Source organism: Oryctolagus cuniculus, chromosome 9 (assembly GCF_964237555.1).
Source record: "Oryctolagus cuniculus chromosome 9, mOryCun1.1, whole genome shotgun sequence".
Taxonomy (NCBI): Eukaryota; Metazoa; Chordata; class Mammalia; order Lagomorpha; family Leporidae; genus Oryctolagus; species Oryctolagus cuniculus.
Genome location: NC_091440.1, coordinates 110,152,005 through 110,166,919, shown reverse-complemented (window position 1 = coordinate 110,166,919; position 14,915 = coordinate 110,152,005). Strand labels below are relative to the sequence as shown.

Here is a 14,915-nt window from a genome sequence, read left to right as displayed (position 1 = left end):
CATAACTATTGTATTTAATTTGAATATTATCATTCTTCTATATTGGTGGGTATTTTTTACTTAGCTTAAAGCCCTCTTACTTGGGGTTTATTAGCCAGAACTGCTGCATAGATCGTTGAGCCCCATACGTAGCTCAAAGCCAGTTGCTTCTGTCTAAGGGTATTTCCATTCATTTGTGATACAAGAACACCAAGTGATCTATATCTTGGCTCCTGCTATTAGCACCTTTGCCTGTGGCAAGAACCAGGACAGCATTGCAGTGTCACACTCTGATTAAACATTGATGGTAAAGGTAGACTCCAAGATAAGGTCAGCTTTCTGGGCATTATGAATAGTCACATCAAGAGAGAACAAGTGCAAGGTGTTTCTTCTAGTAACTGGGACTAAAAACTTATTTAATGGCATATTTTTGTTTATTTTTACAATTGAGTAAAAAAGTTCCAGTTCATAACTGCTAAGCAACCAGATGATCTTACAGAGTGCATGGGAAAGATCAGATATTTTGTATCTTCCTTGGAAAGGGCTTCATGGGAGTTTTTTCTCATTGAATTCCATTGCAGATTGTCCACCTTTTGTGTCCCCTGTTTTGCAGACCTTACTAAAGTTCTTTGACTTGCACCGGCTCACAGAGCCAGGAAGACAGATTCGCAAAGCGCAGTAACCTTGACAAAAAGCCGCTGCCAGGCGGATTGTCACAGTGATAGGCAGGAGTGTCTTTAAATATTTGATCTAAGAAAAATAAAATTGATAGATGTTATCATTGTCATACCTTTAGTGTTTTAAGGAGCGTACAATGAGCTTTTGTTATAGGCAGTTAGAAGTATGAGAGTACTTCAGAAATTTGTGGGAACTGGAATTAAGATAGATTTATTATGATACAAGAATTTTTTGAAGTCTGCCTATAGTTTTCTCATAATAAACATCTTCTATGAACTTATCGAAGACCTCGCATGAAAACACTGCAGTTTTACAATAATAGGATTAATCATTTGTTGATTTTAAATGTCTTGTAAGTTTAAATAAGATTTCCATATCTCTAGCTCTTTCTCACAGATTTTACTTCAGTTCTCTGAGGACAAGGATAGCTTGTAGTCTTTTTCAGATGATCTTTAAGCCACACGTTTCATTTATACTGTGATTCTGTCTGATTGCCTTGTTAGTGTGCTTAAATGAAATCGGCTTGTTCTGGAATGTAGTGTTCAAAATTCTCTAATTTCAAAATTATATTATGCATCTGATGATAGCTACATTCTTTTACTGGCAGTATAAGTGTATTAAAATATAACAACAATGATCAGAGTTCCATGAAACAATTTTTCTGACGTTAGGAGCTCATTTTGTGATTCTTACAGCCTCTGTGAGGGACTTTACCTTGGAACCCTGTTAGTGGAATAAAGGGGTTTTCTTCAAGAGTTTATATACCAAGGTGTGCTTTATGACAGAGTGGTAACAGCCCTGCAGAGGAATGAGCTCATTCAGAGTTTGTAGTGTAGGTGCTTTTCGCCACTTGTATAGCCTTTACTCCTTTGCTAAAGAGCATTCCTTTGTTCCCTGGGAAGGTTCTTATCAGTCATTTGTAGCTTTGGGAGGGGCACTCATTGGGCAATAAGGAAGAAAAAGGACTTTGTATGATCAGCTAGATCAAGCGTGGGGCGTGTGGTATGACATACTGAGTCAGAACACCTTACCATCTCTACTTCATACAGAAAATGGTTCCAGCCTAAAGGGAAGTCCATTGAGTCAGCACCAAGAGCTACACTGGATGTGTTTGTTGTGCTGTATTGCTACTGACACTTGCAGAGTCCTGTATTTCTTTTAGCTTAGGAGATGGTTTCAGGCTCTGAATTGCCTTGTCAGAGTTCCTGAGCAGCCAGGTCCCTTCTGACACCGAGAAGAGGGTTCTGGATGGTTAAGAGCTTTGTCGACCCTCTGAAAGTCTGACCAATTGGGAACTGTCTTGCTTAGTCAATATACTCCTCAGAGAAGATAGAAAGTTGCAGTTAAGTGGGGAAAAATGTTAGGGAAGGTATAGCCATTGATTCTTGGAATTCTGTTTGCAAGGGTCTGGTTGCTCAGAGGATGTGCTAGGGAAGTAAGAGAATATGTCAAAAGTTTCTTAAATATTTTGCTTGAGGAGAAATAACTGATAATAGAAAAGTAGAGTGATTTCTAGAGGGGTCATTGTAAATTACCAAGTCGGGAGAGATGAGTTGCATTACCAAATTCCCCCAAGGGCTTTTAGCAGTCAGAGATTTTTTTTGTTAGCCTCATGTGGAAATGAGACTGACAGTGTGATTTCCTGGAGTAATTAGAAATTCCAGCCACCTTTTTTTTTTTTTTTCTTTTGACAGGCAGAGTTAGACAGTCAGAGAGTGACAGAGAGAAAGGTCTTCCTTCCATTGGTTCACCCCCCAAATGGCTGCTACGGCTGGCACGTTGTACCGATCTGAAGCCAGGAGCCAGATGCTTCCTCCTGGTCTCCCATGCGGGTGCAGGGCCCAAGTACTTGGGCCATCCTCCACTGCCTTCCCGGGCCACAGCAGAGAGCTGGACTGGAAGAAGAGCAACCAGGACAGAATCCGGCGCCCCGACTGGGACTAGAACCCCGGGGTGCCAGTGCTGCAGGCAGAGGATTAGCCTAGTGAGCCACAGCGCAGGCCATAGCCACCTTTGATACAGGTAGAAATCCTCAGATATATGAGATGGTTTCTTATATACATGGAAATGTAAAGAACTGTGGCCTGAATTCTTCTCGTACTCTCAGAGCTACCTTTCCCACAGAAGGACGACTTCTCAAGAAATTGATAACATATTCTTGAGCTCTTTCAACAAGGGGAAATTCAAAAACTTACCTGGTGATGTAGTTACGTGGACATACAAAAAGGAGCTGGGGGGCCCCTCTCCTGGAATTCAGCATGCTTAGTTCTTTAATGTGGAGCAAGTCTTGTTTGTGTTCCCCTTGCACTTGTTTTCGATAAACATTTATATATAAATTAGCTTTGATGTAGGTGTTGTCATTTATATCTTGTATGATTTATTAATTGAGAAGTGATTTTTTTAGAAGTTACTTTTTAGAAATTTATTCAAAAGGTAGAGTTACAGAGAGAGAGAAAGAGAGAGAGAGAGAGGTCTTCCATCTGCTGGTTCACTCCCCAAATGGCCACAACAGCTAGAGCTGAGCCGATCCGAAGCCAGGAGCTTCTTCTGGGTCTCCCAAGTGAGTGCAGGGGCCCATGCACATGAGCCATTCTCTGCTGTTTTCCCAGCAGGGAGCTGGATTGGAAATGGAGCAGCTGACACCCATATGGGATGCTGGCACTGCAGGCGGGGGCTTTAACCTGCTATGCCACAGTTCTGGCCCCATAAGTAATTGTTAAACAGCAATGAAACCTGAAAGAACGAACGAGGCTGTTTTGAAATAAATGAATTGTTAAGGGTATTTATTCAGACAGAGCAAACATAACTGCTGTGAAAGAAGTATCTAATATGAAAATGTTTCATCTATTTAAGTAGATTTAAACATAGTAATATAAAGAAAAATACTGCTGCAGTTAATGTTAATTTTATGTGATTTCTGAATACTGAAATGTCTAGTTCCACTCGTGGGAAGATACAAGTCCTTGGATCCATGTTAAACAGAGTAATTTTTGTATTTTAAAAAATGTGGGGTGGGGGCGGTATTGTGGCTGAAGCTGCTTGTGAAGCCAGCATCTCAAATGGGCACTGCCTCAGGTCCTGGCTGCTTCATTTCCTCCTCCGCCGCCTTTTATTTATTTTTATTTTATTTTATTTATTTATTTGAGAGTTAGAGAGGGAGAGACAGAGAGAAAGGTCTTCTATCCACTGGTTCACTCCCCAGATAACCATAACGGCTGGAGCTGAGCAGATCCAAAGCCAGGAACCAGGAGCTTCTTCCCGGTCTCCCATGCGGGTACAGGGGCCCAAGGACTTGGGTCATCTTCCAGTACTTTCTCAGGCTATACCAGAGAGCTGGATCAGAAGAGGGGAAGCTAGGACTCGAACCAGCACCCATATGGGATGCCAGTGCAGCAGGCAGAGGGTTAGCCCACTACACCACAGTGCCAGCCCCTGTTCCACTTCTGATTCAGCTCCCTGCTAATGTGTCATGGAAAGCACCAGATAATGGCCCAAGTCCTTGGGCCCCTGTACTCACGTGGGAGACCTGAAGAAGCTCCAGGCTCCTGACTTCAGCCTGGCCCCACTCTGGCTGTTGCGGCTATTTTGGGATTGAGCCAACATGGAAGATCTCTCTCTCTCTCCCTTTCCGTAACTCTACCTTCCAAATAAATAAAGTAAATCTTTAAAAAAAAAAATGGAGGAGTAGGTGTTTGGCATAGCAGTTAAGATGCTGCTTGGGATGCCTGCATCCCACAGTGGAGGCCTGGGTTTGAGTCTAGCCTCCTTCTTGATTCTAGATTCCTGCTAATGCACACCCTGGGGGCAGCAGGTGGTGGCTCAGGTACTTGAGTCCCTGCCATCCATGTGGTAAACTTGACTGAACTGCCAGCTCCTGGCTCCAGCATGGTCCAGTGCTCTCTTGTGGGCATCTGGGGAGTGAACCAGCAAATGGAAGATCTCAGTCCTTCTCTCTTTGTGCTTTTTAAATAAATAAAAATAAAATTTTAAAAATTTGAATGGTTCTATTTAACCATTAGTCAAACCAAACCATAGCATTATTTCATTCATGGTGGATTAAAGGGATTAATTATCAACAGCAGCCTCACTTTAGCAAAATACATTGAATTTGGACCCCTTGAGAAAATTCTGCATCATTGATGGGTAAGTAATGACAATTTCCCCCTTTTTTTTTTGATTTTTTAAATCAGCCATTGAACAAGCACAGTTGAAAGTTCTTTATGTTTTCCCCACAACCCTCTTTAAAGTTAAGAATTTGTTTCAATGGAATGACAGAATGGGTGTTACATAAACACTTGTTTCATAAAGATGACTTTATAATCTGGAAATGGCTTTTATAATAGAAAAATTATGTAATTGCTATTTGGCTAACAAAAGATCTGGATTTCTAATAATTTGAATAGAAGTTAATTCTATTGAATATTTCAGAAAAGTTGTATAATTTTTTTTTTTTTTGACAGAGTGGACAGTGAGAGAGACAGAGACAAAGGTCTTCCTTTGCCGTTGGTTCATCCTCCAATGGCCACCACGGCTGGCTTGCTGCGGCCTGCACACTGCACTGATCCGAAGGCAGGAACCAGGTGCTTATCCTGGTCTCCCATGCGGGTGCAGGGCCCAAGTGCTTGGGCCATCCTCCACTGCACTCCCGGGCCACAGCAGAAAGCTGGCCTGGAAGAGGGGCAACCGGGACAGAATCCGGCACCCCGACCGGGACTAGAACCCAGTGTGCCGGCGCCACAAGGCAGAGGATTAGCCTAGTGAGCTTTGGCGCTGGCCAGAAAAGTTGTGTAATTTTTAATATGTTAAATGTTAAAGTATAGAAAAATAGTAAAGAATGGACATAATAAACACTCACAAGTATAGAGAGGGGCAGTTTAATGGAACAGTGTAATCTAGGTGTGGAATTACGGAAGGGAGAGCAACACAGAGGTGGCTGCCCTGCCCTGTACAATGAATACTTCCCTTAGAGCAGTAAATTTCATGACTTAAGAGGAAGGGAGAGAGGATTTGGGAGAATCCAAACTAAAGCCATTTTTGGTTTTTGGTAATTCCTTTAATGCTGCTGCTGAACTTTAAATATTGACAGAAGACAATAATCAGAGCAGGAAGCTAAGAAAAGCTAGGTGCGAGTAGTTGGAAATGCTGTTTTTGGACAGGATCTGTATATTGAGAAGGTTTGAGGGTCTTCTGCTGTCCCTAGGTGGTCCAGTATTTGCCTGATGCAGTCTCAGTGAAGCACAGAAGAAAAATGGATGGAGTCAAAATCGTAGCCTATGCTTTTTATCTTTGTTGCTCAGGGCCTGGTGACTTTGGAGAAGTTGTTTAACCTGAGATACTATGTGTTGCGTTTTCTTTTCCCTTGCTCTTTTTTTTTTTTTTTTTTTAAGATTTTTTTTTTATATATTTATTTGAGAGGTAGAGTTACAGACAGTGAGAGGGAGAGACAGAGAGAAAGGTCTTCCGTCTGCTGGTTCACTCCCCAAATGGCCGCAGTGCCAAAGCTGCACCAATCCAAAGCCAGGAGCAGGGGCCCAAGGACTTGGGCCATCTTCTACTGCTTTCCCAGGCCATAGCAGAGAGCTGGATGGGAAGAGGAGCAGCCGGGACTAGAACTGGCACCCATATGGGATGCTGGCGCCGCAGGCAGAGGACTAACCTACTGCGCCACAGCACCGGCTCCTTCCCTGGCTCTTAAAAAGATCTTTTATCTTACTGTAAGGGTCATATTAAGTAATGCATATGAAATCTCTGTGTCAATAGTCTTTTTAAAAAAGAAGCCATTATCATTATGAGTTAGAAAACAAAATAATCATTTCGCAACATTGATTTACTGATGAACTCATTTGATCTAATAAACCTTCAGAAAACTGGTTGTTTAAAAGAATAAACGTAGGCCAGCGACGTGGCTCACTTGGTTAATCCTCCACCTGCGGCGCTGGCATCCCATATGGGCACTGGGTTCTAGTCCTGGTTGCTTCTTTTCCAGTCCAGCTCTCTGCTGTGGCCTGGGAAGGCAGTGAAGGATGGCCCAAGTGCTTGGGCCCTGCACCCGCATGGGAGACCAGGAGGAAGCATCCAGCTCCTGGCTTCAGATAGGTGCAGCACTGGCCATGGTAGCCATTAGGGGAGTGAACCAATGGAAGGAAGAGTTTTCTCTCTGTCTCTCTCTCTCTCACTATCTATAACTCTGTCTTTCTCTCTCACCGTCTAACTCTGCCTGTCCCCCCAAAAAAAAAAAAAAAATTTATTTGAAAGTTAGAGTTACACTGAGATCTCACTCACAGAGATCTTTTGCCAGAGTGTCTTGGCTTTCCATGCCTGAAATACTCTCATGGGCTTTTCAGCCAGAACCGAATGCCTTTAGGGCTTATTCTGAGGCCAGAGTGCTATTTAGGACATCTGCCATTCTATGAGTCTGCTGAGTATCTCACTTCCCATGTTGGATCACTCTCCCCTTTATTTATTCTATCGGTTAGTGTTAGCAGGTACTAGACTTGCTTATGTGCTCCCTTTGACTCTTAGTCCTTTCATTATGATCAATTGTGAACTGAAATTGATCACTTGGACTAGTGAGATGGCATTGGTGCATGCCACCTTGATGGGATTAAATTGGAGTACCCTGGTATGTTTCTAACTCTACCATTTGGGGCAAGTCAGCTTGAGCATGTCCCAAATTATACATCTCTTCCCTCTCTTATTCCTACTCTTGTGTTTAACAGGGATCACATTTCAGTTAAATTTCAACACTTAAGAATAACTGTGTATTAATTACAGAATTAAACCAGTCATATTAAGTAGAACAGACAAAAAAACTACTAAGAGGGATAATGTATTAAGTTGTTCATTAACAGTCAGGGCTATGCTGATCAAGTCACCGTTTCCCATAGTGTCCATTCCACTTCAACAGGTTTCCTTTTTGGTGTTCAGTCAGTTGTCACCAATCAGGGAGAACATATGGTATTTGTCCCTTTGGGACTGGCTTATTTCACTCAGCATGATGTGTTCCAGATTCCTCCATTTTGTTGCAAATGACTGGATTTCGTTGTTTCTTACTGCGGTATTGTATTCTAAAGAGTACATATCCCATAATTTCTTTATCCAGTCTACCGTTGATGGGCATTTAGGTTGGTTCCAGGTCTTAGCTATTGTGAATTGAGCTGCAATAAACATTAGGGTGCAGACCGCTTTTTTGTTTGCCAATTTAAATTCCTTTGGGTAAATTCCAAGGAGTGGGATGGCTGGGTCGAACGGTAGGGTTATCTTCAGGTTTCTGAGGGATCTCCAGACTGACTTCCATAGCGGCTTGACCAGCTTGCATTCCCACCAACAGTGGGTTAGTGTCCCTTTTTCCCCACATCCTCGCCAGCATCTGTTGTTGGTGGATTTCTGCATGTGAGCCATTCTGACCGGGGTGAGGTGGAACCTCAATGTGGTTTTGATTTGCATTTCCCTGATTGCTAATGACCTTGAACATTTTTTCATGTGCCTGTTGGCCATTTGGTTTTCCTCTTTTGAAAAATGTCTATTGAGGTCCTTGGCCCATCTCCTAATTGGGTTGTTGGTTTTGTTTTTGTGGAGTTTCTTGATCTCCTTGTAGATTCTGGTTATTAACCCTTTATCTGTTGCATAGTTTGCAAATATTTTTTCCCATTCTGTCAGTGGAAAGAACAGGTCTTCAAAGAAGGAGGTACCTTTCTCTGAAGGGAGGAGAGAACCTCCACTTTGACTATGACCTTGTCTAAACAAGATAAGAATCGGAGAACTCAGAGGGCTTCCATAGCCTTGGAAACTCATGACTGGAGCATAGGGAGATTACTGATGCCATAGACAGGAGTGTCAATTGGTGAAGTCAACAACAGGAGTCACTGTGCACTTACTCCTCATGTAGGATCTCTGTCCTTAATGTGCTGTGCATTGAAATTTAATGCTATAACGAGTACTCAAACAATATATTTCACTTTGTGTTTCTATGGGGGTGCAAACTGTTGAAATCTTAATGCATACTAAACTGATCCTCTGAAAAAAAAAAAAAAAAGAAAAGAAACTATCAACTCCCAACTTGACTCTCACTGGGATTAAACATGACAGTAGGTCTGATCTGATTTCATCATCATTAAAAAAAAATCATCTATTATTTTTCACTTTATGTTTCTGTGTGGGAGCAAACTGTTGAAATCCTTACTTAATGTATACTAAGCTGATCTTCTGTATATTAAGATAATCGAAAATGAATCTTGATGTGAATGGAAGGGGAGAGGGAGTGGGAAAGGGGAGGGTTGTGGGTGGGAGGGACGATATGGGGGGGAAGCCATTGTAATCCATTATTCGTACTTTGGAAACTTATATTCATTAAATAAATAAATAAATAAAAATTCTAAAAAAAAAAAAAAAAGTTAGAGTTACACAGAGAAGGAGAGGCAGAGAGAGAGAGAGGTTTTCCATCCTCTGGTTCACTCTACCATTGGCTGCGCCGATCTGAAGCCAGAAGCCAGGAGCTTCTTCCAGGTCTCCCACATGAGTACAGGGGCCAAGGACTTGGGCCATCTTCTACTGCTTTCCAGGCCATAGCAGAGAGCTGGATCGGAAGTGGAGCAGCTGGGACTTGAACCGGCACCTATATGGGATGCTGGCATTACAGGCGGCAGCTTTACCTGCTATGCCACAGCACCAGCCCCTCAAAGGCTTTTTTTTTAATGCTAGCTCTTTCTGAGCCCTTTTGTGGGTTTCACAGTCAAATTCTTACTTCACACTTTATGTAATGAAACAACCTATAAAAATATACTGTACATCAAAAATTTTGTAGCATTACATTATTTTAGCCAGAGGGGATCATCAAACAAAAGTTTACTCTGTTCTATGCTATACAATAACTCTAAATAATGTAGAATATGCTAATTTTTTTCCATTGTGTCTCGGGCTTCTTTATTTAAAAACAAAGTGATGAGGGGATTAGAATCAAGAGTATAATTGAATTTCACCTTCCCTCCAACCAGTTCCCCCAGAACTCCTTACCCCACCCTTTGGTTTCCAGTGCCTTCCTTAGTGAAATGAACTGAATCCCCAAAGCCCTGAATCCAGGTTCTCTTTCCCTAGCGTCTCCCCTGACCTCTGCCCCAACCTGGGTTCCTGGGACGGGCAGGCAGCTCAGTTTGAATGCATGGGTGGCCCAGAGCAGGGACAGGCACAGAGGGGAGGGGACTGGAGAGTACAGTGTAGTGAACATGAGGGCTGCCATAGCCTGGGGTACCGAAATGGGACCCCGGTGCCAGAGGAAAAGACGTAACCCCCGTGAGAAGGGAGAGCTGGCAGCCTCAACATCCTCTCCTTGGGAACACTCACTGATTGGACGTTTGCCCTTCTGGCGCCAGCTACAGAACCATTCTTGGACCACATCCTTCTTGAGCCCAGCTGCTGGGAGATGTGGCTGATCCCTGCAGCTTGGGTTTTGGGCACTGCAGGAGCACAAACTCCAAGTTGCCTCTCACTAAGTTCTCAGTACTCCTTCGCTTTCTCTTCCGGGCCTGCACGAGGGTCTCTGCTTTGCAAATCTCCTGACGTTCTCGTTGTCGTCGGCCTCTTCCACCAGCTTCTGCAGCAGGGGCTGCAGCTAACATGTGTTCTTGAAACTGAGCTGCAGGGCCTCAGATCGGCAGATGGTCATTTGGCTGAACACCTTTCCAAAGAGAACCCCCAGGATGAGCCCCACTGTAGCCTAGGGTGATCTACTGCCTGGGAAAGCAGTAGAAGATGGCCCACGCCCATGGGCCCCTGCATGTGTCTGAGAGACCTGGAGGAGGCTCCTGGCTCCTGGCTCCTGGCTCCTGGCTTCGGATTAGCAAGCTCCGGCCGTTCTGGCCAATTGGGGAGTGAACCATTGGATGGAAGTCTCTCTCTCTCTCTCTCTCTCTTTCTCTCTCTCTGCCTCTCTCTCTGTGTAACTCTTTCAGATAAAATAAATAAATCTTAAAAAAAAGACAAGTTTATTTTGAGGCAAAAATGTTGAAATCTATTCATAGTTTTCCATCGTACATATTTTTCCATGAACTTTTCAAAGCACCCTTCATAAATTAATCTGTGGTTAGGCCAAGTACATATTTATTTATTTTTTTGAGTTCGCTTTTCTAGGGTGCATAGATCATTGAGTGATCAAAAATATATTTGGCTTTACACATTTTCAGTTTAATAGAGATTTAGATGTCATTAACAATTAATTGTGTATAATAAACATAGTTTTGGTTTAATGGACTCATTACTGTTCTGATCTTCCTGGTTACAGATATTGCTGTCCTTGATATTGGTCAGTTCTGTTGTCTAGTTTGGCATTTCTTCTCTTTTGTCCAGAGGAGAAATATTCAATAATTCCATTTAAATCTTTTTTTCCTCTACCACTTTTTTCTTTTTTTAAAGGCAGAGTTACAGAGAGAGAGAGGGAGAGACAGATTTTCCATCTGCTGGTTCATTCCCCAGATGGCTACAACATCAGGAGCCCAAGGATTTGGGCCATCTTCTCCTGCTTTCCCAGGTGCATTAGCATGCAGCTGGATTGGAAGTGGAGCAGCTGGGACCTGAACTGGCACCCATATGGGATGCGGGCACTCCAGGAGGCACTTTACCCACTATGCTATTGTGCTGGGCCACCCATTCCAATCTGACAGCATTTGATAATAGAGACTGAAGTTGAAGTTAAGTGTCACTGAAAATGAACTAAAAAATAGGTGTGGTATACATATATATATACAATGGAATATTGTTTAACCTTAAAAAAGAAGGCAGGCTGGTGCCATGGCTCACTAGGCTAATCCTCCGCCTGCAGTGCCAGCACACCGGGTTCTAGTCCCAGTCATGGTGCCGGATTCTGTCTCGGTTGCCCCTCTTTGAGTCCAGCTCTCTGCTGTGGCCCGGGAGTGCAGGGGAGGATAGCCCAAGTGCTTGGGCCCTGCACCCACATGGGAGACCAGGAGAAGCACCTGGCTCCTGCTTCGGATCGGCACGGTGCACTGGCCACAGCGTGCCAGCCATGGCGGCCATTGGGGGGTGAACCAACAGCAAAGGAAGACCTTTGTCTCTGTCTCTCTCTCTCACTCTCACTGTCCACTTTGCCTGTCAAAAAAAAAAAAAAAAAAAAAAAAGGCAGACCTGACCAAATGGATGAATGTGGAAGACACTATGCTAAGTGAAAGAAGCCAGTCACAGGGATAAATACTGCATGGTATCACCTGTGGAATCTAAAAATGTTGTAGAAACATAGAACAGAATCATGACCAGAGGCTAGAGGGTGGAGGCAATGGGGATATATGTTGGTTAAAAAAGGTACCAGGGGGCCGGCGCTGTGGTATAGCTGGTAAAGATGCCGCCTGCATTGCTAGCATCCCATATGGGCGCTGGTTCAAATCCTAGCTGCTCCTCTTCCTATCCAGCTCTTTGCTATGGCCTGGGAAAGCAGTAGAAGATGGCCCAAGTGCTTGGGCCCCTGCACCCATGAGGCAGACCTGGAAGAAGCTCCTGGCTTCAGATCAGTGCAGCTCTGGCTGTTGAGACCATCTGGGGAGTGAACCAATGGATGGAAGACCTATCTCTCTCTCTCTCTCTCTCTCTGCCTTTGCCTCTGCCTCTGCCTCTCTGTAACTCTGCATTTCAAGCAAATAAATAAATCTTAAAAAGAGTACCAGTTATGAGTCTAGAAAAGTAATGTTTTATTATAAATTATTGCATAATAATATTGCATAATTATCACAGTTAATAATAATGTGTTTAAAGTATGCTGAGAGCTATGTGAAGTGTAATAATTTCACAGTGTATGCATAGATCAACTCATCACATTGTAACCTATATATTTATATAGTTGTATTTGTCAGTCATATCTCAGTAAAGCTGGGAAGGGGGAAACGGTGCTGTTTTGCTCACTGGTTGCCTTATACTTGCTAGCTCTGCTTCTGAGTCACATTTACCTGAGATTATCCTTATTGAATCATCTTTCTCCAGTTGCTTCCTGCCACTGTGGTAAGCCATCTTACATTGGTTCCCATCTACCAGTGGCCAGGACATAATGCCTGAGGTTGTGTCCTTTGAAAAAACAGACTACAGAGATGACTAAAACAATTCTCCTATTCCTCATCCTGATATCTGGCACAAGCCAAACAAAAGCATCATGGATGACAGTAGATTCATCAGTCTTTCCTTGCCCCAGTCATGTCATCTGTGTGACCTGGAAGAATGCCAGGTCCAGGCATATCGTTCAGCCCTTCTAGCCAGTCCACCTCTGGATTTGATGGAGACTTCCATGGTTGTGCCCTGGACTTGTCAATGGGATGGAAACATACAAAGCTTGAGAGAATCTGGTGATTAATTGGGTAAACATACCTGGAGTGGGTGAAACAAAGAAGCAGATGGTCACATGCTACACAGTGTGATACAGTTTTAAGGGTGATTTAGTGTAGTCTACAATGCAATTTTCATTGAACCTTGACAGATGAGTAAAGTTTGGATGGAGAGGGTCTTCTGCATTAAAAATGTCGGGATGAACATAGATTTTGGAGGGCAATTAAGGAGACCAGAGTGAATTTTTTATGAAGGGTAGAAATGTGAACTAAGAAGAAATGAGATGAAAGTATACAAGTTCTTTAAACCAGAAGGAAGAGGGGTGTGTGTGTGTGTGTGTGTGTGTGTTTTAAGATTTTATTTATTTGAGAGGCAGAGTTACAGAGAGAGGGAGAGACAGAGAGGAGTCTTCCATCCTCTGGTTCACTCTGCAAATGGCTACAGTCATGAAGCCAGGTGCTTCTCCTGGTCTCCCACGTGGGTGCAGGTACCCAAGCACTTGGGCCATCCTCCACTGCTTTCCCAGGCCATTAGCAGAGAGCTGGATCAGAAGACAAGCAGCTGGGACACAAATTGGCACCCATAAGGGACGCCGGCACTGCACGCTGCAGGCAGAGGCTTAGTGTACTGCACCACAGCACCAGTCCCAAGAGTTCTGTTTTGATTTGGTGGGTATTATGTGTGATTGGAGAAACCATTTGAACTATATGAAAATGATTTTTTAAAATACAAAAGTTAAATTTGCATATGACTTCTTAGGAAAATGCCTTCCACACAGTAGTGTTTCGTATGAATACTGCTTCTGCTTAGAGCCGTTGGTATCCATTTACAGTATGAGAGGGGGAGTCTCTTGTATTTGAGCTCTGGTGGTTAGCAAAGCTCTAATGACTTTCTGCCTATTTAAATAAGAGCATCAGGCCCAAGTACTTGGGCCCCTGCACCCATGTGGGAGACCTAAAAGAAGCTCCTGGCTTTGAATTGGCACAGCTCTGGCCGTTGTGGCTGTCTGGGTAGTGAATCAGTGGCTGGAAGACCTCTCTCTCTCTCTCTCTCTCTCTCCTTCTCTCTCTCTGTCTCTGCCTCTCTATAATGCTGCCTTTCAAATAAATAATAAACCTTTAAAAAAAAATAAGAGCATCAGTGGAAAAGTCCTCTTTCTCCCTATAAAGAACTATCTTTAAAATAATGGAATTGACATTTACCTGAAAGGATAGGGATCTGTTTTAAGAGTTTGGGACTTAAATAAATTAAGAATGTTACTAAGTTGTTGTACAGTGCTACTTTGGTTTATTATATAAATATCTTTTCAGTTTAAGAAAATGCACTGATTCATAACTGATTGTATGGGTCAGAGAGAAGAGTGACTAGTTAGAATTATTTAGTAAAATTCCTGTATGTATTTTATTTTACATAACATATGTACCCCCTCAGTGGAATGGTGGTTTCATATTGATTTTCATAGAAGATAGTGTTTATGATTGGAATTGTGAAGGAGATGCTCTTAGGGAAGAATTTTTTTCTTGGCTGAATTAGAATAAAATAATAATAGTCATAAATGCCTTTAAAGTTACAACAAATGTTTCTCTGTCCAAAGTAATACATATGTTTTTAATTCTAAGCAAGCATTCTTCTGGTTAGATTTGTGGAAGATTAACAGGCAGAAACCTGGACTTCAGCTTTACAGTCTGTCTGTCCAGTGAGCCAGATGTATTGTGAAGGGAGACGTGTCTCTGGCAGCCTCCCCATCCCCATTTTCCTCTAGGCCAGAGGTGTCTGTATGCGTCTTCCTTTCTCTTTCACACAGATACTTCCAGAGTAGAAGGGCAGACACAGCCATTCTTAGATCCACATCCATATAGGGAAGCACAACTTTCCATTCTCTACGTTTCCAGGCGATAAGCAGCATAACAGTTAGGACTAAGAGACATTTGGTAAGATTG

The 14,915-nt window shown here is 42.9% G+C and overlaps 1 protein-coding gene and 1 pseudogene across 3 annotated transcripts in view; one reads left to right on the top strand and one right to left on the bottom strand.

Annotated features, from left to right (window-relative positions):
• Positions 1 to 14,915, top strand: part of DUSP16 (dual specificity phosphatase 16) — a 96,893-nt gene that overhangs the window by 46,245 nt on the left and 35,733 nt on the right. The gene's annotated exons all lie outside the window — the stretch shown is intronic.
• LOC100351246 (POU domain, class 5, transcription factor 1-like) lies at positions 9,662 to 12,666 on the bottom strand (annotated as a pseudogene).